This window comes from Opisthocomus hoazin, chromosome W (genome assembly GCF_030867145.1).
Source record: "Opisthocomus hoazin isolate bOpiHoa1 chromosome W, bOpiHoa1.hap1, whole genome shotgun sequence".
Classification (NCBI taxonomy): Eukaryota; Metazoa; Chordata; class Aves; order Opisthocomiformes; family Opisthocomidae; genus Opisthocomus; species Opisthocomus hoazin.
The window spans coordinates 43668459-43692747 of record NC_134453.1 but is presented as its reverse complement, the minus strand read 5'-3'; the positions used below and the strand labels follow the sequence as shown (position 1 = coordinate 43692747).

The 24289-nt window shown below is 43.8% G+C and overlaps 1 long non-coding RNA gene across 2 annotated transcripts in view; it reads left to right on the top strand.

The window, feature by feature from the left end:
* Nucleotides 1-23912, top strand: part of LOC142365655 (uncharacterized) — a 28225-nt gene extending 4313 nt beyond the window's left edge. For both annotated transcript variants that reach the window (XR_012766526.1, XR_012766527.1), the window contains exon 3: nt 19305-23912. This is a non-coding gene — a long non-coding RNA (uncharacterized LOC142365655). The remainder of the gene's footprint in view (nt 1-19304) is intronic.
* Nucleotides 23913-24289: the final 377 nt, after the last annotated feature.

Here is a 24289-nt window from a genome sequence, read left to right as displayed (position 1 = left end):
TGACAGCACTGAAATAATCAAATACAAAATGACTGATGGGCCTACTGAAACAGCTGAATTTAAAATGCTAAAACAAGTCCTTTTTAACCTGTTTCTTTAAGCTTTTTTAGGTAACTAAGCACTTCAGTTCTTGTAAGAAAGCCATGGGTGTCGTGTTAAAGGGGGGGGTAAGGGGAGTCTGATATTCAACTTGCCTGCCAGAGCCCTTTCAAGGACTTTCACTGAAACAGTTTTGCAAAGTTGAAACAATAGGTAATTTATTCAAGTGACAGGTATCACAGATTGGGAATTGCCGTTGATAAATGCACTGTCTACAAAAGTTGAGCTCAAAGTAATAGTTTAGCGCTTTAGTTAACAATGTGTTCCTGGGGATACGTCTGACAAAGTCAGAGGCGCGACTCTTACCAAAAAGGCGTCCCTTCTTGGGGGGGAAGAGAGGTTCAGGCCCGTCGACCCGTCCGTAAGGTGAAGTTCTCGCTTGGCTCCTCCTCCCAAAGAGAGTTTGCAAGTGCCAATTTTTATATGTTTGGAAATCTTTTGGTGAGGTGGGACTAAGTCAGTTATTGTGTATCGATTGGCTCTTGGCATGGAATGTCGTGTCTTCAGAAGTGGGACTCAGCAGTGTGACACGCCTTCGGAGCGGGCATCTTGGTATGTGTATTCGGGGGCCATCTGTGCTTTATCCAAAGCAATCTCTGAAGCAATCTCTGGCTGTGCAGCCTCCGCAGCGCCCCACAGATCACTTGGTTTACAGTGATGGGCTATTCCCCCTTACTTTTGTCTGATAAGATAAGCACCAGTTATTTACTTCCTTGGTTATTTCTTCGGCTCTTGACACCTCAGTGGAGAGACCCCTCAGTCCGAGTTTGTCTTTGGTCTTGCATTTGACAGGTCCAGCAAGGCCATCGATTACATTATCCACCCCATGACTTTAGTCACATCTCGTCAAAAAGGAATATTAGATGAATTTAGGTTCAGACGGGTTGAGGGGCTCATCTTTCTCCCTGATAGGAGAAGGAATTAAAGGAACACATTCAGGGTTATGAACTTGAAGCATTCTAATATGCGTACTAAAAGTTTTAACTAGTGAAGATTGTACACATGATAAACCCACACAAATAACAATAAGGAGTACAATAAACATCAAAACATATTGAATCACACTTTGTATCCATCCACTAATGCTTAGTCTGAGTCCATTAAAAACTTTCGAGATCCACCCTGTCCATTCCCAGGGCTTCTGCTTCATATTTTCACGGAGTTCTTGAGACTGCTCTGCAATCTTACGCATTTCATTCATGGCTTGATGTAAAGTGACAGATGCATTTGGGATAGACACACAGCAGGTTTCATCAGGACAGGAGGCATTTAGCCATCCACAAACACCACTTTCTTTTAACAAAATCATATCTAAGGCTAACCTATTTTGTAGCGTCATTTTGGATGTAGCTTGCAGCTGCAAGTCAACTGCATTAATTGCTGTTTTTGTCCAGTTTGCTAGGGATTCTACTTGCCCTGTCAAATTTTCTATATATAATCGATTATTGGTTATTACTGTCCAATAACCCCAAAAAGCTTTCATTCCCAAGTTTATTCTCATTGCTAGTGTATAATAGCTCGGCCAGGCAAAAAGTTTACCATTTTCTTGCATGGAGTTCCACATTTGTGACTGTCTTTTAGCTCTATGTCCTCGTGATTTTGTTAAGGATTGAATGAAATTAAAAGCTATAGTAGGACACAAGCTTGGAATACCTAGAGTACATTCTAATCCATCCCAATAGGGTTGAATGTAGTCTGATATTTGTCCATTAGAACACACCCATACAGTTTCAGGTGGTGCAGGTAGCATTAAAGTGCTACACGTACTGTTTTCGAGTTCATCGAGGCTATTATGTCCATTTAGATAATGTTGGAAAGGAACTCGGCATCTTTTGGCCTGTGGCTCAGCATTGTTGCTAGAAACTATATGATATGCCCATGTGTTAACCTGTTTGGGATCCACTTTTATCATACACTCGACCTTGTCTTAGGGATTGGAGCACTGTAATTATGACATAAACATACACTTCTTAAAGCATGGCAAAGGTCTGCAACCATCCATACCCATGGGTAGTCATCAATATTAGAACAAGTTATCTTGTTAGTACAATTCCATAATTGGACTGGCCCTAGCGGCGTGGTAATTGGAGGTTTTTCTCCCCATTGTGTAAAACGAGTTCTATGATCAGCAATAGTCCACATACAAGGTACATCATTAGATTGTGGACTACACTTAGATCCATAGTTTGAGGGAAATTGGATACACCATTCAGCTTGTACCGGGATACTGTATTTAAAGGTAATAGGTACACCCCAGAATGATCGAGGAGGCTGGTCAAGCCAGGGTACCTCCGTACAGTCAATAGACAATTTTATCTTGTTGTTTAAATTCAGGAAATTTTTGTCAAGCTCTCAAGTGCAGTTAGAATTAGACCATATGTTGGTATAGTTAAGGTTTGAAGGATAAGTATAATGTTTGTAGGTAATTCCACTTCCCCATGTGTTGGGGTCGATGTAGCTTGAGAATTAGCACAACTAGGCCGCTTAAGCAAAACAGCATAACTGAACAGGCCGCTGGAAAAGACAGCTAAGAAGAGCCATTGAGAAAGTTCTGATAGTGCACATGATGTGGGTTAGCAAAAACAAGATGTGTTCAAGGACGTGGAGGCAGTCTGTTGCTATTGGTGTTAGTGCATAGTTACCAATCATAAGGGAATGTGGGGCATGTGAACAGTGTGTGATTTATGTCTGTAGCCTATCCGAATAAGCGTAATCACGTGTACAGATATGGAAAATGTATATAACCGCACAAGCGGAATAATAAAGGAATCCGACTGTGCACTGCATCAATGTGTGTGAGTTGTTCCTGTCCTTGCACGGATGCTGAAACTCAGCACCCATGGTATGGAGATGGTATTGTCTTTCATTTCCCATAAATCCAGCAGTGCTCCTTTTAAGTCAAGGGGAATAACCGTAAAAGGGAGTCCCTCTGCAGGGGTTGTTGGCAGCATAAGACAAGTGGTTCCCTGAGTCCAATTCATCACTCTAAGAAATCCTTGTAACAACTTAAAGGCTGTGTTTTCCTCTGTCATACCCAAAGACTTCTTTCTTTTTTGATTATAATCTCTGTGGAACACATGCACAATCATTACACCTAATATGTAAACACATGTTAAACTTACACATATTTGTCTACCACTGCTAGTGCATGATAGAAGATTCATATTGACAATTCTATAGTAAATTATAACTATCAAAACCACAACAAAATAAAACTATTGTGCATTATAAAAACAGTAACCCAAACAATAAAGTAAAAAGTAAAAAAAAAAAAGTCACATAATATACAAGTAAAACTAGAAATCAGTGTTCCTATCAGAATTAAATCACTATTGTCTTTTTTGTCAGATTGTTTCGACCTTCTGGAAAATTTGGTTCACAGATGATTCCACTGACTAGGACTAGAAGTATCCCACAGATGAAAATCAGCAGTCCTTTAGTGTTTTGACACACGACAGTCCCTGATTTTAGGCGTAGTTTCCCAGCGTTTGGAAAATACCTGTAAACAGAAAAGAAAGGAAAATGCTCGGTTGTCATTGAAACCGGCATATAATAGGTTAAAAGGTAGGTACTATCCATCTAGTACTGATTCAATGCAGTTTTCCAGAGCTATCTTTCACTTCCTAAGCGTAAAGATTTTTTGGTTTTGTTAATACTAGTGCCACTGTTCCAATCTGAGGCATTTTAACCAGTACTGGCTGGCCTGCGTAAAAGCCAGTAGGGTGTTCTGGTTTTACATCTGCCTTCGGCACCAGAGTTGTGGCAGAAGCAGAGAATGCTTTCATTTTGGGACAGCCGTCTCCAGTCCATCTATTATTTAATTGATAGATGGCATTGGATAATCGCAGATGCCACCCAGATTCATGGGTTTTAGCAAATCGCTTAACTAACCCGTTTGTTCGCTCAACAGTACCGTTGGCTTGGGGGTAGTACGGAGTATGGAATACCCACTAAATTCCTTCTTCTTTTGCCCAGTCTTGTACCACTGTGGCTGTAAAGTGTGATCCGTTGTCACTTTGAATCTCCTCAGGAAGGGGGAGTGTGCTGAACCATTCCTTCAGGCTGTGAACTGTGTTATCTCCAGTTGCAGCCGGGACAGCTGTTGTCATGGTAATTCCTGAAACAACTTCCACCCTTACTAATACATGTTTTTTACCCCCTGAGGGTCTCAATGGACCTATGTAATCAATTTGCCAGGTGTGCCACAGTGGTTTTTTGTTTCGGATGTGCATGGGAGATGCCTTACTTGGATGATCTTTGTCAAGTCCCATGTGACACTGTGAACAGGCGTTACCACTTGTTCACACAGTTTTGTTGACACAGGCCATCCTCGGGCTATGCCTTCCCGATACACATCAGCTCGGCCAGTGTGCCCTCGTTTTACATGTAGCCATTCAAGTAAACGTTCCCATTCTAATTCATCACTTACAAGATCAATTTTGTGTAGCCATGTGAGGCTATCAACTTGTTGATTGAACTGGGCAGCAATAGAGGCTGATCGATCATGCCCTTTCACCCAACCAATATGTGCAGTATCCTTTGTTCTCCTATTTTTAGCAATTGTTTCCAGCTGTCACTTTGCCAGACTGGGACTCTATTTACCTGCCAGTCCTTGGCTGCCCAGTGGCTCACCCACTCAGTAGCTCCTTTAAAAACAGCATATGAGTCAGTGTAAACATAGTCAGCACCATGTTGTACAGCTAATAAGACTGCCCTAAGCTCCCCCACTTGTGCACTCTCTTTACCTGTTTCGCTGACCCGTTCTCCCGTGGCTACTTCCAGCGCCACTGCATTATAATTCCACTCACTGTTTTGCCTATAGGATGATGCATCAGTGAACCATACCCCTTCGAGGTTGCTGGTTTCTGTTAGAGGAAGCGCCTCCCGAATCGGAGATGGTTTGCTTGGAGGAGTTTGGAACAGCAAAGAGCTGTCTATATCTTTTTGCAGTTTAGACACTTTAGTGCTGCCCTCTGTAATAGGCATAATCTCATGGATGCTTTCCAGACAGGCATACCACTTATGGACTGTAGGGTTTTGGGCAATGCCAGCAGGCGGCACTGTCCCTTTACAAATTGTATCTAGCAGAGGGAAAGGTCCCCGAATGATTACACTCTGTTTTTTCTTATTTGTTCCACTCCCTTACAGCTCGTACCAAAGACAATAGTCCCTTTTCCAGGTCCGAGTATCGCGATTCAGTATCATTAAAGGACTTTGAACTGAACTCCAGTGGACACTCAGGCCCTTCAGGTCCTCTTTGCCAAACATTACAGTGAGAACCGTGTTCCCTAAATCCCCATTCCACATGAATTGGATCAGAGGGACGTACAGGACCTAGCTGCTGAAATAATAGTCTCAATTCTTTTACCAGTGTCTCCAGGGCATTAGAATGTTGATTTGTCCAATCCCATGATTTCCTTTTTCGTAGTAAATTGTAAAGGGGTCGAGCAATGATAGAAAACCCAGGGACATGTTTACGCCAGTATACTAAAGTTCCTAAAACTTGTTGCAATTCCTTAACATTAGAGGGATCCTGTCCCTGTTCTACTTTCTCCAGTGTGTCAGGAGGGATAGATAAGGCTCCTTTGATCCACCAGACCCCTAGGAATTGAACTTCCTGTGCGAGTCCCTGGCATTTGGATGGGGGAATTTCCAGACCCAGGGTTGTTAATTGCAATGTCACATCCTCCATAGCCTGTTTAACAGTGTCAAATTGTTCCCCTCCAATCAAAAGGTCATCTATATATTGATATATAGTAACGTCTGATGGAATAGGAATTCCACTCAGTGTTTTAGCTAAAGCATTGTGAGCAATGGTGGGGGAATGTTTATATCCCTGAGGCAGCCTGTTAAAGGTGTATTGTATCCCTTTCCAGGTAAAAGCAAATTGGGCCTTATCATGTTCCTGGAGTGGAACCATAAAAAACACATCTTTCACATCTAAAGTTGCAATCCATGTGTGAGATGCTCCCTGTATCTGAGTTACCAATTCTGCAATGCTAGGTACAGCTGCAGTTAAAGGTGCAGTGTTGGCATTTAATCGCCTGTAATCAATCGTGAGTCTCCACTGTCCGTTTGGTTTTTTTACTGGCCAGACAGGGGAATGATAGGGTGAGTGTGTACGAGTGATGATGCCTCGGTTTTCTAAGTCTTTTACCACCCCGTCAATACCCAATTGCGCAGCTGCTGGTAAGGTGTACTGTTTTGTGTTTGTAATTTTTGATGGTGGTAAAGATATGGACATTTCTAGTAAATTAATTTTTTTAGGCTCATTCTGTTTAATTTTTCGCCCAGCAAAACTCCAAACTGTACCATCAGGCAGTTTCCACACTCTGCCATACAACAAATCAAATCCCAACATATTAGTGTTAGCAGCACCGACCAGTACTTCAGTGCGGGTTAATCTTTGTTCGCCCGGGAGCCACAGGGTAATTTTTACTGTAGGGCATTTCCTTATGACTCCATCAATGCCTGTAAATTTTACTTTATGGCAACCAGGTTTTACATTTAAGCATGTTGCAGTCTCCTTGGTGATTACTGAAATTTGAGCACCAGTATCAATGAGAAAATTTACAAAAACCTTCTTTGGTCCCACCGGGATGGCAATGACAGGTTCGGGAGGTGTATTGGAGAGCCACGGTATAGCTAGTACCCGCCGAGGAAGGAGGCTCACAGCCCTCCCCGCGGATATGCGGGTTTTGCCTGAGGGTCTGTCAGATCAATTAGCTCCTGCTGTGGGGTGGAGGGTGCAGTGTTAAAAGTTGCTTTGTTTTCTGCCGGCTGACCTGTCTTTGCTGAATTAAGCTTATGGCTTAACGACTGTACCAGAATTTTTAGGTCAGTCGTGGATATACCAATCAGTAGGAGCCATAGCATCCCATAGCTCGAGCTTTACGCCAGAGCTCATTATGCTCCTTATCAAATTTTAATTTGCATTCGGGCTTAGCCTTAGGGCTGTGAATCTGGCTAAGTCGCCGAGGTGGCGGATCAGATAACTGTGAGGATCTGATCCATCCCATCCTGCGCCTGTATTTTACTATATCTTGTACAAATTCACTCCAAGTGATTACTTGATTTTGATCTTGGTGCTGATCCTGATCTTGCCCTCGACGTGGGCATCGGCCTTGTCTGGGGCGAGTGACTTGAAGTCGATCTTGTATATTGGCCACATATGTTTTTAAACTGTCTGGGAGGCCTCGGATCAGTGGAGTTAATCTTGCCCGATCTATAGGGGCTAACATTGGGGATCTTATTAACACATCCCGCTCATGCATTGCTTGTATGCAGGCAGCCTTTTGCACAGATGTCACCAAATCAGAGAACCCTGAGGTTTTTATAACAGGAGGTTCTCCTCTGTCATGCGGGTCTATGCCACCAGCCCAATAAGCAGCTCGCATAGTTAATGAGTAATTATGATTACCTGGAGTGGTAGTTAGAAATACTCCAGGACCCCAGTAGCCTCCTGCTTCTTCCTCATTTGAGAGGATTCGGTCTCCCCCGGTGAGGGAGACTCGACATACATATTCTCTCTCAGACTCCTACGGACCCCTGGAATATTTTCCCTGCAATTTTGCCAGTTCAGCAGGAGACCATGGGATGGTTCGTACAGTAGTACGAGCCTGTTCTCCACCCTCATCGGTGGTTTCTGTTTTAATCAATGGTCGAATAGGTATAGGTTCTGGGGCCACATCATAATCAGAATTTTCCTCCAGTTCATCATTATCATCACTGTCCCAGATGTCTCCATCCCACGTCTCGGGATCCGCATAATGTATTAATTTGCGGATTTGTTTAGCTGAGACCAAGGATGGTATCGGGTTTAATGAGAGATTTAATTTTTCTTCTAAATGTTTTTCTCGCCTATTGGCCCAAAACAATTGCGATTTAAGGTAACCGATTTCACCTTTTAGGGTGTCTACTTGTGTCTCCAATTTCTTTCCACTTTCCTTTTCAAAAGTCAGTGAAGTTTTTAACACTTCATTTTATGATTTTAGTGCAGCATATTCTACATCTGCAATTTTTTCAGGTGGTGGGGCCTCTTTAATTTCTTTCTGCGCTCAAGATAGGCAAGCCCCTAATACAGCACAAATAAATTTTTTGCCTTTAGTGCCTTTGATCTTATGCTCACTTAAACATTGTTTTATACGTTCTACCACTTTATCCTCACCTTTCCAGAATTTCTGGGCCCATTCATTTCCTGCTTGTGAAGGTGCACACTTGTATTTTTGTAGCAGTTTATCCATGGCAATCCTGCCAACTACACCAATTTTTTTTACTGTCGCGTTAAAGGGGGGGGTAAGGGGAGTCTGATATTCAACTTGCCTGCCAGAGCCCTTCCAAGGACTTTCACTGAAACAGTTTTGCAAAGTTGAAACAATAGGTAATTTATTCAAGCAACAGGTATCACAGATTGGGAATTGCCGTTGATAAATGCACTGTCTACAAAAGTTGAGCTCAAAGGTAATAGTTTAGCGCTTTAGTTAACAATGTGTTCCCGGGGATACGTCTGACAAAGTCAGAGGCGCGACTCTTACCAAAAAGGCGTCCCTTCTTGGGGGGGAAGAGAGGTTCAGGCCCGTCGACCCGTCCGTCAGGTGAAGTTCTCGCTTGGCTCCTCCTCCCAAAGAGAGTTTGCAAGTGCCAATTTTTATATGTTTGGAAATCTTTTGGTGAGGTGGGACTAAGTCAATTATTGTGTATCGATTGGCTCTTGGCATGGAATGTCGTGTCTTCAGAAGTGGGACTCAGCAGTGTGACACGCCTTCGGAGCGGGCATCTTGGTATGTGCATCCAGGGGCCATCTGTGCTTTATCCAAAGCAATCTCTGAAGCAATCTCTGGCTGTGCAGCCTCCGCAGCGCCCCACAGATCACTGAGTTTACAGTGATGGGCTATCCCCCCTTACTTTTGTCTGATAAGATAAGCACCAGTTATTTACTTCCTTGGTTATCTCTTCGGCTCTTGACACCTCAGTTGAGAGACGCCTCAGTCCGAGTTTGTCTTTCGTCTTGCATTTGACAAGTCCAGCAAGGCCATCGATTACAATGGGTTTTATGGATTTCAAATGTATTCTATCATTTATCATTTGAAAGCTTGAAAAACACTGCTGTAGGTAAAGGTAGTGAATATCTACACTGCAAAGTGTAGTGACTGGAAATTCAAATACAGGAAAAATAGATAATAGCCATGAGTGTCAATTAAGTTATCTTAAGGTTGGTCAATGAAGAAAATAGTGTGCTTGATCAATATCTTCAGTTTTACAATGTTTTCTTAAATAGCTTCATTCATTATGTTCAGAAACTGTTTTTAATTTAAGGAGTTAAAAATAGAATGTTTGCCTTTTAGTATCCTTTTAAATCAAATACTCAAGGATAAATATTGCCAGCTCTTTAGAGTGTCTCTATTAAAGTGAAAATAAACCAGCAGCACTGAATGAGTCCTTTCAAAGTGCAGCTTTTTATTCTAATTAAATTCCATGATGATTCTAAAACTGGAGTCAGAGTCTAGAATCTAAAAGCATTTAGGAAAATGTACTTAAAATACTAAGTGTGCTTTACCAGTATTCTGCAATAATGAAAAGATACAAATGTCCTAATTTGACCTAAATCCTCTTGACATTCATTTCCATGTCCTTTGCCTTTTTGTGACTTGATACTTGATGTACGAAGTCATTCTGAGATGGACTGAAGGGGAGGGCATTGTGTGTGCCAGAGTCCCAGAGCTGCGTGAATTAATGCTGCTCTGTATTTCCTCAAGGAATGAGCACATTCAGTTTACATTTATTGAAAATAGACCCTGTGAACGAATTGTTTCTTCCTTATACAGAGCCTTGTGTTGGGATATCTGTTGGGACAGTTTAGCTCACTACTAAGTTACTAGGGATAAAAGCACCACTGTTACAAGTAAAATGATAATGTGAAAGTGACTTCTTAAAATTAAACGTTGAACTGATTTAGAAGATTCAGAATTTCAAAGTCTTGGAATAGAGGAACAAGAGTGCCTCACCTTTCTTTGGAGTTTTAACTTATTTGCTTACCATTTGCAAAAAGTCAAAAGCAGAAAATCCCGTCTCTGAGAGGAAACTAAATTTAACATCCCTTCTATAGATCTGAGTTTCAGAATTCATGAACACTCAAAGTAAAAACAGTGTTATTACTCTCACTAGCTTTTCTAAACTTTATTTTTAAAAGATTATATTTTTTCTAATATCAAAATAAAAGCAAATTTGACGAAAACTTCAGGTTTTAAAATAACTTTCTTCTAGGTACTTTTTCTCTTTACTGCAAGTGCATACGCTTAATTGTGGTAAAGTAGCTATATAATGCAAAAAAAAAAAAGCAACCCACTCAAAGCTTTATCCTCTTCTACTCAGAAGTCCTCCACCAAAAATGTGATAGGCCAGTTCAGAAGTTAATCAGTTGCAAAATGCCACCGATTGATCTACCATCATGTAGAACCTCAGCACATATAATGTACAGAAAGTGAAGTAGACTGTGGTCTAAATAGAAACATCATTGGACTGCCTTCTTGTGGATAAGCATCCTACACTAACAAATCTCCTTTTTATCTTCTCCAGCTTCTTCCCTTTAAACTGCATTTTACTTTAGACTTCCTTGCATTAGACCAAACAGCTACTTTGCCATGGCAGGCAACATAATAATTCTTGGGCAGAAACTCTGCATGAAGATGGGCATGCAAACCTCAATCCATTAATTTAAGGAACAAAAGGCATTGCTTACACAGATTTTCACCTATGGCAAAGAAAGAGAAGCAACATATGTTAAAAATTCTCAGAAGTACATTTTCCAGGATGTTAAGTGCAAAAACAAAACCCACTATCCAAAAAAAAGAACCCTCTTCCTCCCATTTCAAGAAGTCAGAGTCCGGATTCATTTGTGATGGTGAGGGAACTTATAAGGGAACAGCTTAAATATGCCAAAAACTATGCGCTAGAGATGCAGTGTGTATCTGTAGGATACCTTGTTGTTCTGGTGCATCCTTGTCTCCACCAGTGCAGCCAAGACAGCAGTGCAAGGAAGAGGAAAGTATAGCAAACTGGCCAGCAATTGCTTTGGATATTTGCCAGTCTTTTGTAAACTTATCCACCTTTATAAGTTATAACTAAGGACCTCCAGAAAGTATGGAGGCAAAGAAAAGGCAGAGATAGCTAAGCAACACTTAAATTTGTCTTGTTTAAAACTGGCATGCTTTTAAAAAGTTTGGGTACAATGTCTGCTTCCTCTAACTTAGTCACTAGTGATTGCATTTAGCAAGCTGGGGAAGCTGAGCTGGACTTAAAGATATTTTTGGTTTTTTTTTTTTCTTAACAGTCCATTTAAACTTTGATTCCTACTGGTTCTTAAATTCTTAGTTTACAAGTATTCAAACAATATTACAAACCTGCCTCTAGCTTTGCTGGGACTGAAACATCCAGTCAGGATTTACAGACTACTCTTTTCTTGGGTTGTATCAAAGATAAACTTACAAGGTAGTGCTCTGAATATGAGGGTTTCTGTATAATTTAGACATCCTATGAAATTGGAGAGTGAGTTTTTCTCTATGGCAGAAAAATGATGCTGTGCCATCTGGTTAAGCTTCATTTAGTCAGAGGACTATGCACTCAGGAATAATTAATGAAGACCCAATGTGAGGGTATAACATTCTGGGGAGTTGTTTTTAATTTTTTCTTTTTTTTCTTTTTTTTTTTTTTCCAGATTTCATCTTCTATTTGTATCTGTATAGCAGTATTTGGTGTCAACTCCATCCTTAAGCAAAGTGTCATTTAAAGGTGATGGTATTTTTGCAAATTGGGTTTAACTACACAAAACTTAGTTACAGTAAAACTGTACTGCTCTGTCCTGACTCAATGGAGCCTCTGAATTCATCTAGTTGTAGTGAAGATCTGATGCTATGTTACTGCTCCCCCAATCTGAGAAGGAAGAATCTCTCCAGTACCCTAAGTCAGAACTGCTTCCCAGTTAGTAATTTTAATATGTGCTTCTCAGAGCTCTGTTAGAGCCAGCACAAAAATCACCTTGTTGTTCTGTGGTTTCAGTGGTTCTGAGCAGCAGCAGCAAAGCCTGATAAATGCTGTCCAGTTTTCACTGTGCTCAGGGCAGCAGCACAGGCACCAAAGCTCTCTATATACACATTTGGACAACCAGTACTGAGTCAGTTTGCACCCTACTCTGACCTTTCAATTTATCTCTGCAAACATAAAGGCTTTGATTTTTTTTTTTTTTTAAAAAAACAAAAGTTCATTGGGTGCAGTTGAATGGCTGCTTTTGAAGTTCTCTAGGAAAGCTAGAGATCTTTTCTTTAAAAAGAAAATAACAAATCAGCAGGATATGAGTTAGGAGTGGAAGAACTGAGGAAGAGAAGGGCAGAGCTAATGCGAATAAGATTTGAAGGATGAGTTTATAAACTCAGTCCCTTGCCAACTCCACCCTCTAAATGGTATTTACTGCCAGGGAAATTGGATCCACCCTGGACTGATTCTAGCATTGGGAAAATCCTCCTAAAAATAGCTCTGGGCCTTACAAAAGTTGCAGTTTCCTATCCCAATAATTGATGCTGTGGTGACAACCTCCATCTGGTACTCCTGAGTTGCAGTCACCACATCTGCTAAGGGGAAGAAGGCAACTTTTTCCCTTTGCTCAGAATCTCTTGCCTTGTCTGCAATGATAGTCCTAGGAGTGAAAAATTGTTTTCTAAGATTGAGCACGTCTTGAAAAGGATGGTGTCCTCTATACTGGCAACTCAGAAATGACACTGCAATCTGTTTACTCAGATCAGTCTGAGAAAGAGATACACTGGTGGAACCATGCTCTGCCCTCCCCAAGACAGAAACACAAGATAAAGGGGATCCTATATCCTCCCCCTGTCAGGCTGAAGACAGTAGCTTAAAGGAAAGGAGTGAATGGAGGCAACTCCATGCTCGAGGCATCAGGTGAACCCCCTCCTTGCCCACCTCGCCTTCCCAGGTGCCTCTGTACAACATGTATGAGGCTCTGAATGTGGAAGGCTAGTCAATGGCTGATGTGGACAGTGGTCCATCTACACCAGAGGTCTTGCCAAGGCAAGAAAGGCTTACCCCCCATATCACGACCACCTCCACGAGGAAGAAAAGATGGGTTATAGTTGTAGGTGACACCCTTCTGAGGGGAACAGAGGGTCTGTCCCGTCCCGCTCACTGGGAAAAGGGGAAGGTGAGCTTTTTAATTCTGTGCGGTACTGAAGAGTCATAACAATGACCAAGAGGCTTGACTAAAAACAAAGCCTTACTTGGAAGACAGTGGAATTACAAAAGATGATAAATTTGCAACTTCATAACATTACTTTTAGCACAGTGGGGTTGGAAACAGATATTGACTTGGCAAAGGTTTCAACAACACAATGTCTGATTTCACAAAATCACAGAATACAGCAGGTTAACAAACTTACAACATTTCCCCTTATGTGCCCAGAAAGTCAGAGATGGAGAGCAAAATGAAAGGAGAGATAAGAGAAGAAATAAGAGAAAAGATATCACCACCCTTGTATACAGCGGCAGTCTCTGAGCTGGTGGTCAGGGTCCTCTGGTGGTGGGCACACAAAGCAAGGGGCAGGCCCCCTCTCCTTTTATGACCTTCAGAAAAGTCATGGCAGTCAGGCGAAGTTCCTAGTGACTGGAAGAAGGGAAACTAGAAGCCACTGAAGGCGAAGGGCTCTGGAGCAGAGGCTCGCGCCGAGGGACCCTTTCTCCAGTGGCAAAACCGCAGCAGCGAGGCGGCAAAAAGCGCCGAGAGAGCAGACCCCATCCCCCCCCCCCCCCCTCAGCGGGAAAGCGGGAGGTGCCAACGAGCGGCAGCTCTGACTCAGCGGGGGCGGAGTCGAGTGTGACAGAGGCCGAACCCCCTCACGGATAAGAGCAGCCCCAGGGAGCGCCGGCGAACAGAGGTGGCGCAGCAGTTTGTGCAGGCAGTGCGAGCGGGCAGGGTGCAGTCCCCCCTCCTGGCTACTCAAGAAGTGGGCATCGCCCATCCAGGAGATATTCTAACTATGGTTACTGCCCGTGGGAAAGGTGTTGCTAGAAGGAGTGTGGGGACCCAGACGGAGGACCCACGCAAGGACACAGGTGTCCAGGTCTCTGGCTGCAGGGAGTGCCTGAGCCTGGCGCTCGTACCGGAGGACAGCAGAGACAACGGCTGTGTTCGGTGCGAGCAGGTGAATGACCTGCTCAGCCTGGTGGCAGAGCTGAAGGAGGAAGTGGAGAGGTTAAGAAGCATCCGGGAGTGTGAGAGGGAGATCGACTGGTGGAGCCGCACCCTGCCCTCCCTGAGGCCAAGGCAGCAGGAGGCGGCTCCACAAGAAGCAGAGGACCCCCTACCCTCTTGCCACCAAGCAGAAAGAGGGGACCTGAGAGATGGGGGGGAATGGAAATGGGTCCCTGCTCGGGGTGGCAAACGAATCCCCTCCCGGCCTCCCTCACCTGCCCAGTTGCCCTTAAGCAACAGATAGAGGGCTCTGGAATGTGAGGGCCAGGCAAATGAGGACGCGGGTGAAGCTCCATCCAGGGGGTTGCCTAGGACGAGTCAGACAGCTCCACGTATTACAACTGCCTCAACTAAGAAAAAAAGGAGGGTCATTGTCATAGGCGATTCCCTTCTGAGGGGAACAGAGGGCCCGATCTGCCGACCGGACCCATCCCACAGGGAAGTCTGCTGCCTCCCTGGGGCCCGGGTTAGGGATGTTGCTAGGAAACTCCCTGGTCTGGTGCAGCCTTCTGATTATTACCCCTCTTGGTAATGCAGGTTGGCGGGGATGAGATCGCAGAAAGAAGTCCCAAGGCCACCAAAAGGGACTTCAGGGCACTGGGGCGATTGGTTGAGGGATCAGGGGCGCAGGTGGTGTTTTCCTCCATCCCATCAGTGGCAGGGGACAGCACTGAAAGGGGCAGGAAAACTCACCTGGTTAACAGGTGGCTCAGGGACTGGTGCCATCAGTGGAATTTTGGTTTCTTTGATCACGGGGAGGTTTACACGGCACCAGGCCTGCTGGCGACAGATGGAGTCCAGCTATCTCAAAGGGGAAAAAGGATTCTTGGCCACGAGCTGGCGGGGCTCATTGAGAGGGCTTTAAACTAGGTTCGAAGGGGGAAGGGGACATCGCCCACCTCACTAGGGATGAGCCCAGGCTTGGTGTGCCAGGGTCAGGGGTGAGACTGACAGCCCAGCTCAAGTGTGTCTATACCAACGCACGCAGCATGGGCAATAAACAGGAGGAGCTGGAAGCCATTATACAGCAGGACAGCTACAACTTGGTCGCCATCACAGAAACGTGGTGGGACAACTCACGTGACTGGCATACTGTCATGGATGGCTACAGACTCTTTAGGAAAGACAGGCCAACAAGGAGAGGTAGCTCAGGAGAGGTGCATCCCCCTGAGAAAGAAATCTAGCAAAGGAGGCAGGAGACCTGCATGGTTGAACAAGGAGCTTCTAGCGGAGATCAGGCAGAAGAGAAAGGTCCATGGAATGTGGAAAGAGGGACAGGCCACTTGGGAAGAATACAAGAATGTGGTCAGAGCATGCAGGGATGCAACGAGGAAGGCCAAGGCCCACCTGGAATTGAATCTGGCAAGGGATGTCAAAAACAACAAGAAGGGCTTCTTCAACTACATCAGCAGCAAAAGGAAGGCTAGGGACAATGTGGGGCCGCTGCTGAATGAGGCGGGTGTCCTGGTGATGGAGGATGCAGAGAAGGCAGAGCTACTGAATGCCTTCTTTGCTTCAGTTAAAGCAAATTGAATTGAGTGGATTAAGAACTGGCTGAATGGCAGAGCTCAGAGGGTTGTCATCAGCGGTGCATACTGCTTCGCATTTTCTGACCCTGGGAATGACCGACCTGTCAGCCTCACCTCTGTGCCTGGGAAGATCATGGAACAGACCCTCCTAGAAGCTATGCTAAGGCACATGGAGGACATGGAGGTGATTGGCTTCACCAAGGGCAAGTCCTGCCTGACCATCCTAGTGGCTTTCTATGATGGCGTGACTTTGTCAGTGAACAGGGGAAGAGCTATGGATGTGATCTATCCGGACTTCTGTAAGGCCTTTGACACAGTCCCCCACAACATCCTTCTCTCTAAATTGCAAAGATATGGATGTGATGGGTGTGTTATAGAAAAAATCAGTAGAAATGTAAGAAGAGTCACTGTTTTGTGTTCTGGCATACTACTCATATATATATATGTATATATATATTTGCATAACTAACTTGCTTAGCATTAGTGGCTAACTTCACTTAAGCCTTAGGCTGCATGCTGTGAATTTGTCACCTGGATTAAGTGAACTTTTGTTGAACTCCTGCCAAGCTAAGTGAAGGAGGGCCTCAAGGATCTAGTTGCAGCTAGAAGACAAGGAAGTTATAAATTGTCAATAGACAGCAGCAGGGCCTCTTTAAAGAGAAGAGAAGAATCATCAGCCTGGGGCCAGTGAGGATCAAAAAGACCCCAGACCCAAATAACACCATTGGATCAGCTATTGTGTGGACACTGTGGGGAGAGTGCGTGTGCAGCGGGAGCTTAGATTTTAAGGGTATAATTGCACAGGGATTTCTTTGTTCGGGGTCCCTCTCCGGAGGCACCCAGCTCGAGCTGTTTTACACCACTGTACCACTCAATAAATTTGTCTGATGTACGTCATGTAGGAGACTGCTTCGGGAAACCTAGGGTCAAGCCTGAGAGAAGAGGAAGTGAATGACAGTGAGTGTGTGTATGTATGAGGAGTCGAGAATGGGCACCTGTCGGCTCGCTGGAGTCACCTGCTGTGAAGGGACTTTGGTCCTAGCAGTTAAAGTCTCAGATGGTGTGCGTGCAACTCTATGAATGGTGTGTGAATGCTCGGGCAGCAGCTTCTCCCTTAACAGGTGGACAGTTTGGTGGATGAGGAATTGGCTGGATGGTCACATTCAGAGGGCAGTGGTCAACAGCTCGATGTCCAGATGGAGATCGGTGACTAGTGGTATCCCTCAGAGGTCTGTACTGGGACCAGTACTGCTTAATATCTTCATCAATAACACAGACAGGGGGATCGAGTGTACCCTCAGCAAGTTTGCAGATGACACCAAGCTGAGTAGTGCGGTTGACACACCAGAAGGATGGGATGCCATCCAGAGGGACCTGGACAAGCTTGAGAAGTGGGCCCATGTGAACCTCCTAAGGTTCAACAAGGCCAAATGCAGGGTCCTGCACCTGGGTTGGGGCAACCCCTGCTATCAATACAGGCTGGGGGATGAAGGGATTGAGAGCAGCCCTGCCGAGGAGGACTTAGGGGTGCTGGTGGATGAAAAGCTAGACATGAGTCACCAATGTGCGCTCGCAGCCCATAAGGCCAGCGGTATCCTAGGCTGCATCAAGAGAAGCATGGCCAGCAGGTCGAGGGAGGTGATTCTGCCCCTCTACTCTGCTCTGGTGAGACCCCACCTGGAGTCCTGCGTCCAACTCTGGAGCCGTCAGCACAGGAAAGACATGGAGCTGTTGGAGTGGGTCCAGAGGAGGGCCACAAAAATGATCCGAGGGCTGGAGCACCTCTCCTATGAGGAAAGGCTGAGAGAGTTGGGGTTGTTCAGCCTGGAGAAGAGAAGGCTGCGGGTAGACCTTATTGTGGCCTTTTAACACTTCAAGGGGACTTATAACAAAGATGGGGACAGACATTTTTGTAGGGCCTTTTGCGATAGGACAAGGGGTAATGGTTTTAAACTAAAGGAGGGTAGATTTAGAGTGGATATAATGAAGAAATTTTTTATGATGAGGGTGGTGAAACACTGGAACAGGTTTCCCAGAGAGGTGGTAGATGCCTCATTCCTGGAAACATTCAAGGTCAGGTTGGACAGTGGCTCTGAGCAACCTGGTCTGATTGAAGATGTCCCTGCTCATTGCAGGAGGATTGGACTAGATGACCTTTAAAGGTCCTTTCCAATCCAAACTGTTCTATGATTTTAAGAAGTGTAAATGAAGAGGAAGCACTTTAAGAGTACCTGAGGATTTGTTGGCGTGGGTTACGGATCCGTTGTAACGATGTGACCCCAATATGAGTATGATCGTTCACCTTTATTAGTCAGCAAAAACAAGGTTTATATAGCAAAACTATTACAGCATCTGAATGGTTAAACCCCCGATCCATATATAGGCAAAACTACTGCAACTCGTTGTGATTGGTGCAGAGCTGCATCTCGAAGTGAAAACAGTACTGTGGCAGGAAACAACAACGTGGCAGGAAGGAAGTGACAGTGTGGCAGGAAACGGTGACGTTCCCCCTGCTCCAGTGTCCCGAGCTCGTCGCTCTGCCTTCCCAGCAGGGTTCCGTGTCAGCCGCTCCCAAGGCTCACTTCTGGATCGGAACCTGGGTTGCTCAACGCACCAAGCTATGTCCCCTCTCGTCCAGCCAGGACTCCACAAGGATTGGTCCAAGTTGTATTATTGCTGTTGAATGTGGGTTTATTTCATACTGTTTACTAAATGGAGAGTATAATCATGGCAACATTCATGACATGCTCTGTATGTATCTGCCAACACAAGAGTGAAATTAGCATTCAGAAGACAACTGTTTGAAAGTGGCTTAAAAACTGAAAAATCATGTTTTGGACTACAGTCCGGATGAGAATACACTTCAGCATAGTGAACATTATGCAAAATTTACTACTTTGGCTTAAGTGGATATCAGCAAGAGTATTTATGGTATCATTTGTGTAGATCTTACCTTGATGAGTGAAAGCATGATGGTATAAATATTAATAGCAAGTGGTGATTCTGAAAAGCCCCATAACAGCCTTAATTTTGTGTGAAGTATACTTAAAAATATAAATGCTACTAGCCTTATATACTCAACTGTAGTGCAAAGATAGTTCAAATCTTTTTTCCAAGTTTACTTTGAAAGAAAAAAAGAATGACAATTCCTAGCCAAGATGAAGGTTCTACTGTGCATATAAAGAGAAAAGGTGTGGCGTGAATGGAAATAAGGAGGGGAATATAAAAGGAAATTTCTAGATTGGGGTTAGTCCTCTGCTGTCCCAGGTATAAACTGTTGATAAAGTTAGTCTAATAAATATTTTTTGTTGTTGTTGCAGCATGTTGTGATGTACTTGCAGAAATCTTTTGTATAGGAAGTTTTGGTCTGACGGAATGAAGGTGGATTGAATAATTGCTTGCTTCTTCATGTCTCTCCACAGGTCATTTCTTTCTGAAAGGAACAGAGTCAACGTAACTACACACTTCTCACTGAGAGTCATACCAGCTGTTGCAAGTAGTGCTGAACAAAAATATTTCCCTGGTTACTCTGTCTGCACTTTTATCTGTAGCTAACTTCAAAGTTTTTAAGTCAATTTCTTCTTTTGTGTGCATCTGTCGCATAGCAGGAAAGACATGTTTCTGTAAATAAGCTTCACAAGTCCTTTAGGAGATGCGTAGGAAAATATAGAACTGCTTTTAACTAACTTTTGAAAGTTGGCTGGATTTTAAGCTGACTCTGCCCTTTCAACAGATACTCAGAACAGTGACTGCTCTTTATTGCCTCAACACACCATCTTGGGATAACACATCAGCTACTCTGATGGAATATTTTATGTAGAGCTACTACTTCACATGAGTCAGTGCTGTAAACAGCAATTATTCCTGCAAAGAATACAACATCATTCGTGTCCCTTGCTGGCCGCATGGCTAGCAGTGGTACATTTAGGGAGGGTTATGTTAGTTCTAAGAATCATATGGACTATAGAAATGATGGAAATGTTGCTAGTAAATCACAAAAGAGTGAATAAATATTTTTTCTATATTTGGAGCATATGGGTAAACCCTAACTTTTATCAGCTCACAAGGTGAGAAAACACATCCTGTTCCAGCAGTAACTCAAGAGCATGTTAGCCATCAAAGCTAGGTTTAAAGTAATGTGTTCAGATAACACTAATTCGGTGTTTATATTCAAACTGACCGAGCAGCTATCTGTATTGGTACTGTTTGTTTTCAGTAAATTTGAAACTGGGAAAGACAATCTAGAAGACTTGATGAATTTAAGAGTACTGGTAGTAAAAGGGATAAATAGGATGATCCAGATGATTATTGGCTAGCATCCATGTAGGCAAAAACTGTATAACTGAATACAAGTCTGATCAGTAAGCTATTAAAGGAAATCAGTAGAACTGATGTTGGTCAATATGGGTATATGAAAAACAGATCTGACCACAGTTTTCTTAAACAACACACTTAATAAAATATATAGTCTTTAAATAACAATAGTGTTTATGTAATACTCGGACTTCTTCCAGACATTTTGACTTAACACTGTGTCTTGGTTTTGACTGGGATAGAGTTAATTTTCCTCCCAGTAGTTGCTATGTTTTGGATTTGGCAGGAGAAGAATGTTGATAACACTGATGTTTTCTGTTGTTGCTATGAAATCAAGGACTTTTTCCAGTTTCTCATATTCAGTTAATGAACAGGTGTGCAGGAGCTGGGAGGGAGCACAGCCAGACAGATAACCAAGCTGGCCAATGGAAATATTCCATACCATAAACATCATGCTCAGTTTATGAATGGGAGTTGTCCAGGGGAGGAAACGATAGGCTTTTCATTTTTTCTGTGAGTTTGAATCCTCTCTTGACTGGGAGTTTGAATTTTTTTCAGGCTGCAACACGATTGTCAGGTGGTGAGAAAAACTGTATTGTATATAGTTTGTTTTGCATATTCATTATTATCATTATTATTACCATTACTATTATTAGTATTATTATAGGTATTAGTATTTCTTTTGTTGCCTTATTAAACTGTCTTTATCTCAACCCATGAGTTTCCCTTTTTGTCCATTTCTACTCCCCATCCCGCTGGGGGGGGAGGGGAGGGGTGAGCGAGCAGCTGTCTAGTGCTTAGTTGCCGGCTGCCAGGTTAAACTGAGACACCCTGCATGACATTTTTTTATATGTCATGCTAAATTAATTACTATGACCTGTTATTTAATAGAATATTGGTTAAGTGACAACTGAAAACAAAATAGTAAATGGATGATTCTAACTGAGCAAGTATATTCATATTAGGGTTATTTGAGGAATTGCTTTTGGCCATGTGCTATTTACTGTTTGTTTTAAATGACATCAAAGATTGTACAAAATTATTAATGATAACTCATAGATGACCCAAAAGATTGGGGATGTAGTAAGCAACAAAGATAAGTCATTGATGCAGTCCAGATTATTTAATAAGTTGGGTGCAAGCAGACAAGTGTTTTGTAGCTAACTATTAAGTAATACATCCGTGAACAGTGAAAGCAGACTGTCCTTTTTACCTGTCCATTTGGTCTGCACACCAAATAACAGAGTTCAAGAACAGAGAAGACACCCAAATTTGAGGCCATTGAAGGTCAGTTGAGCAAGGTGTTCTCAAAATACAGTTCCCTAGAAAACACAGCATATGGTGCTTTGGTTAAAAAGCCTCATGTAATTCTTGGCTATACAAAGAGAAATCTCTAGGGACAAAGACAATACTAGTTCTATATTTGGCACTGAAACAATTTTTGTTGGAATTTGCTTTGTCCAGTTTAGGATTCAAGAAGACTGTTGGTAGACTGTATTGGGTTTGCACGGCGAGGTTTTGGTAGCAGGGGGGCTACAAGGGTGTCTTCTGTGAGAAGCTGCCAGAAGCTGCCCCATGTCCGACAGAGCCAATGCCAGCCAGCTCCAAGAGAGACCCACCGTTGGCCAATGCTGAGCCATTCAGCGACAACGATAACACCTCTGTGATAACATATTTAAGAAGGGGGAAAAAACTGCTGTGCAACAGCAGCTGGAAGAGAGGAGTGAGAATATGTGAGAGAAACAACTCTGCAGACACCAAGGGCAGTGAAGAAGGAGGGGGAGGAGGTGCTCCAGGTGCCAGAGCAGAGACTCCCCTGCATCCCGTGGTGAAGACCATGGTGAGGCAGGCTGTCCCCCTTGCAGCCCATGGAGGTTAATGGTGGAGCAGATATCCACCTGCTGCCCTTGGAGGACCTCATGCCAGAGTAGGTGGATGTGCCCTGAAGGAGGCTGTGACCCCGTGGAGAGGAGCCCATGCTGGCAGGGAGAGTTCTCTTTTCTTTGTGAAGGGCTGGGCACCCTGGAATAGGTTCACCCCGAGAGAGAGGCCTGCACCTTGGAAAGCATCACGGTTTTGGCAGCGTCCCGTGAGCTCTCACTGGCCTGTGAAAATCCAGGGGAGAAGCAGCCAATTGAAAGGGAGTCAGGTTCAGATCCCCAAATGCGGAGTGGCAGAGACGGGTGCCACAAGGTGCCCAGTACGGTGATGCGACTGATCCTAGAGAAGCCAGCAGAAGCCCCGGGAAGAGTGAGGAGGAAGGAGCGGCAGAGACTGACCGCAACCCCCATTCCCCGTCCCACTGCACTGGTCGGGGGGAAAGATGTTGGAAAGGACCCATGCTGCAGCAGTTCATGAAGAACTGCAGCCCATGGGAAGGACCACCGTTGGGAAGTCTCCCGTGAGAGGGACCCTCACACTGGAGCAGGGGAAGAGCATGAGGAGGAAGGAATGGCAGACACAACATGTGATGAACTGACCGCAACTCCCATTTCCCATCCCCCAGCACTTCTCAGGGGGAGGAGGTAGAGAATCCAGGAGTGAAGTTGAGCCCAGGAAGAATGGAAGGGGGGGGGGAAGGTGTTTTAAGATCTGTTTTTTATTTCTCATTATCCTACTCTGGTTTGACTGGCAATAAATTAAATGGATTTCCCCAAGTCAAGTCTGTTTTGCCCGTGACAATAATTGCTGGGTGATCTCCATGTCCTTATCTTGACCCACAAACTTTTCATTATATTTTCTCTCCCCTGTCCGGTTGAAGAGGGGGAGTGATAGAGCGGCTTGGTGGGCACTTGGCATCCAGCCAAGGTCAACCCACCACATAGACAGAAAAGGTTGAGAGAAGAGCCAAAAAAATCATTGATTCATGTGGTGTGATGCAAGGAAGTTTTTCTGTTTGGTTTATCAAACAGAAATGTGTATTGCCCGCAGTCCAAAAGTATCTGTAATGAAACAGAAACAATACCTGTCTTTTCCATCTAACTGACAAAGACATAATGGGATCTGATTGCTGGATGTTCAAGATAAACAAAATCAGAATAAAACTGAGTGGTCCAATTTTTCCTAAATAAGCAATTAACCATTGGAACAGTTTGATGAAAATTATAATGGGTTTTCCAGCTCTAGTAGTTTTAACCTCAAGACATATCTTTCTTAAAAGACATATTCTACTTGAACTCAGCAGTAGTTCAGGAAATCTCCATGACTTCTGTGACAAAATAGATCAGCCCAGATGGTCACAGTGGATGTTCTAGCCTTATCTCTGATGCGGACCAAGATGGTTTTAGTTCGTCCTTCAGCTCTGCTATGGGCTTACTTCATGCTCTGTTTTTTTGCCTATGGATGCTAGCAGTTGTACTGGAGCTTCAGTGCAGCTGCAGCAGTTTAAGAAAAGGCATAATCATCTGTAAATGGTACAGTGTGGCAAGGGATCCAAAGTGCAGAAAAGTCTGTCCTAAAGATGTACGCAGAGGACAGCCAGCCACACATGGAATTTTAGCACTCCTTTTTCTTGTTTATTCCAGTTTCTGAGCAAGAATCTTGTGAATTGACAGTGTATGTGATGATTCTGTGCTACTATATAAGCTTGCGGCCATATACAGAAGGTGGAATACTGTTTTGGATTAACAGGCCTAGCTCATGTATCAACTCTTGTATGCCTGCATGATTTTAAATGCACCAAGGATATGTCCATATTGACACTTGATCTTTTAGTTTGTCCAAAACTTGCAACTTGTGTTTCAGCTATTGTTTGTAAAGTGATATTTAGTCCTTCAAATAAAAAGTGCAAAAGTAATTAGTGACATTAGCTTATCGTTATTTACAGCAAACCCTCTTTTAAAAATTGGAGAAGTTTGTGGAGAACTGTCTCCTGTGAGAGGGACCTCACGCTGGAGCAGGGGAAGAGTGTGAGTAGTCCTCCTTCTGAGGAAGAAGGAGCAGCAGAGACAAAGTGTGATGAACTGACCGCAAGTCCCATTCCCCATCCCCCAGCACTTCTCAGGGGGAGGAGGTAGAGGAATGGGAGTGAAGTTGAGCCCAGGAAGAAGGGAGGGGTGGGGGGAAGGTGTTTGAAGATCTAGTTTTATTTCTC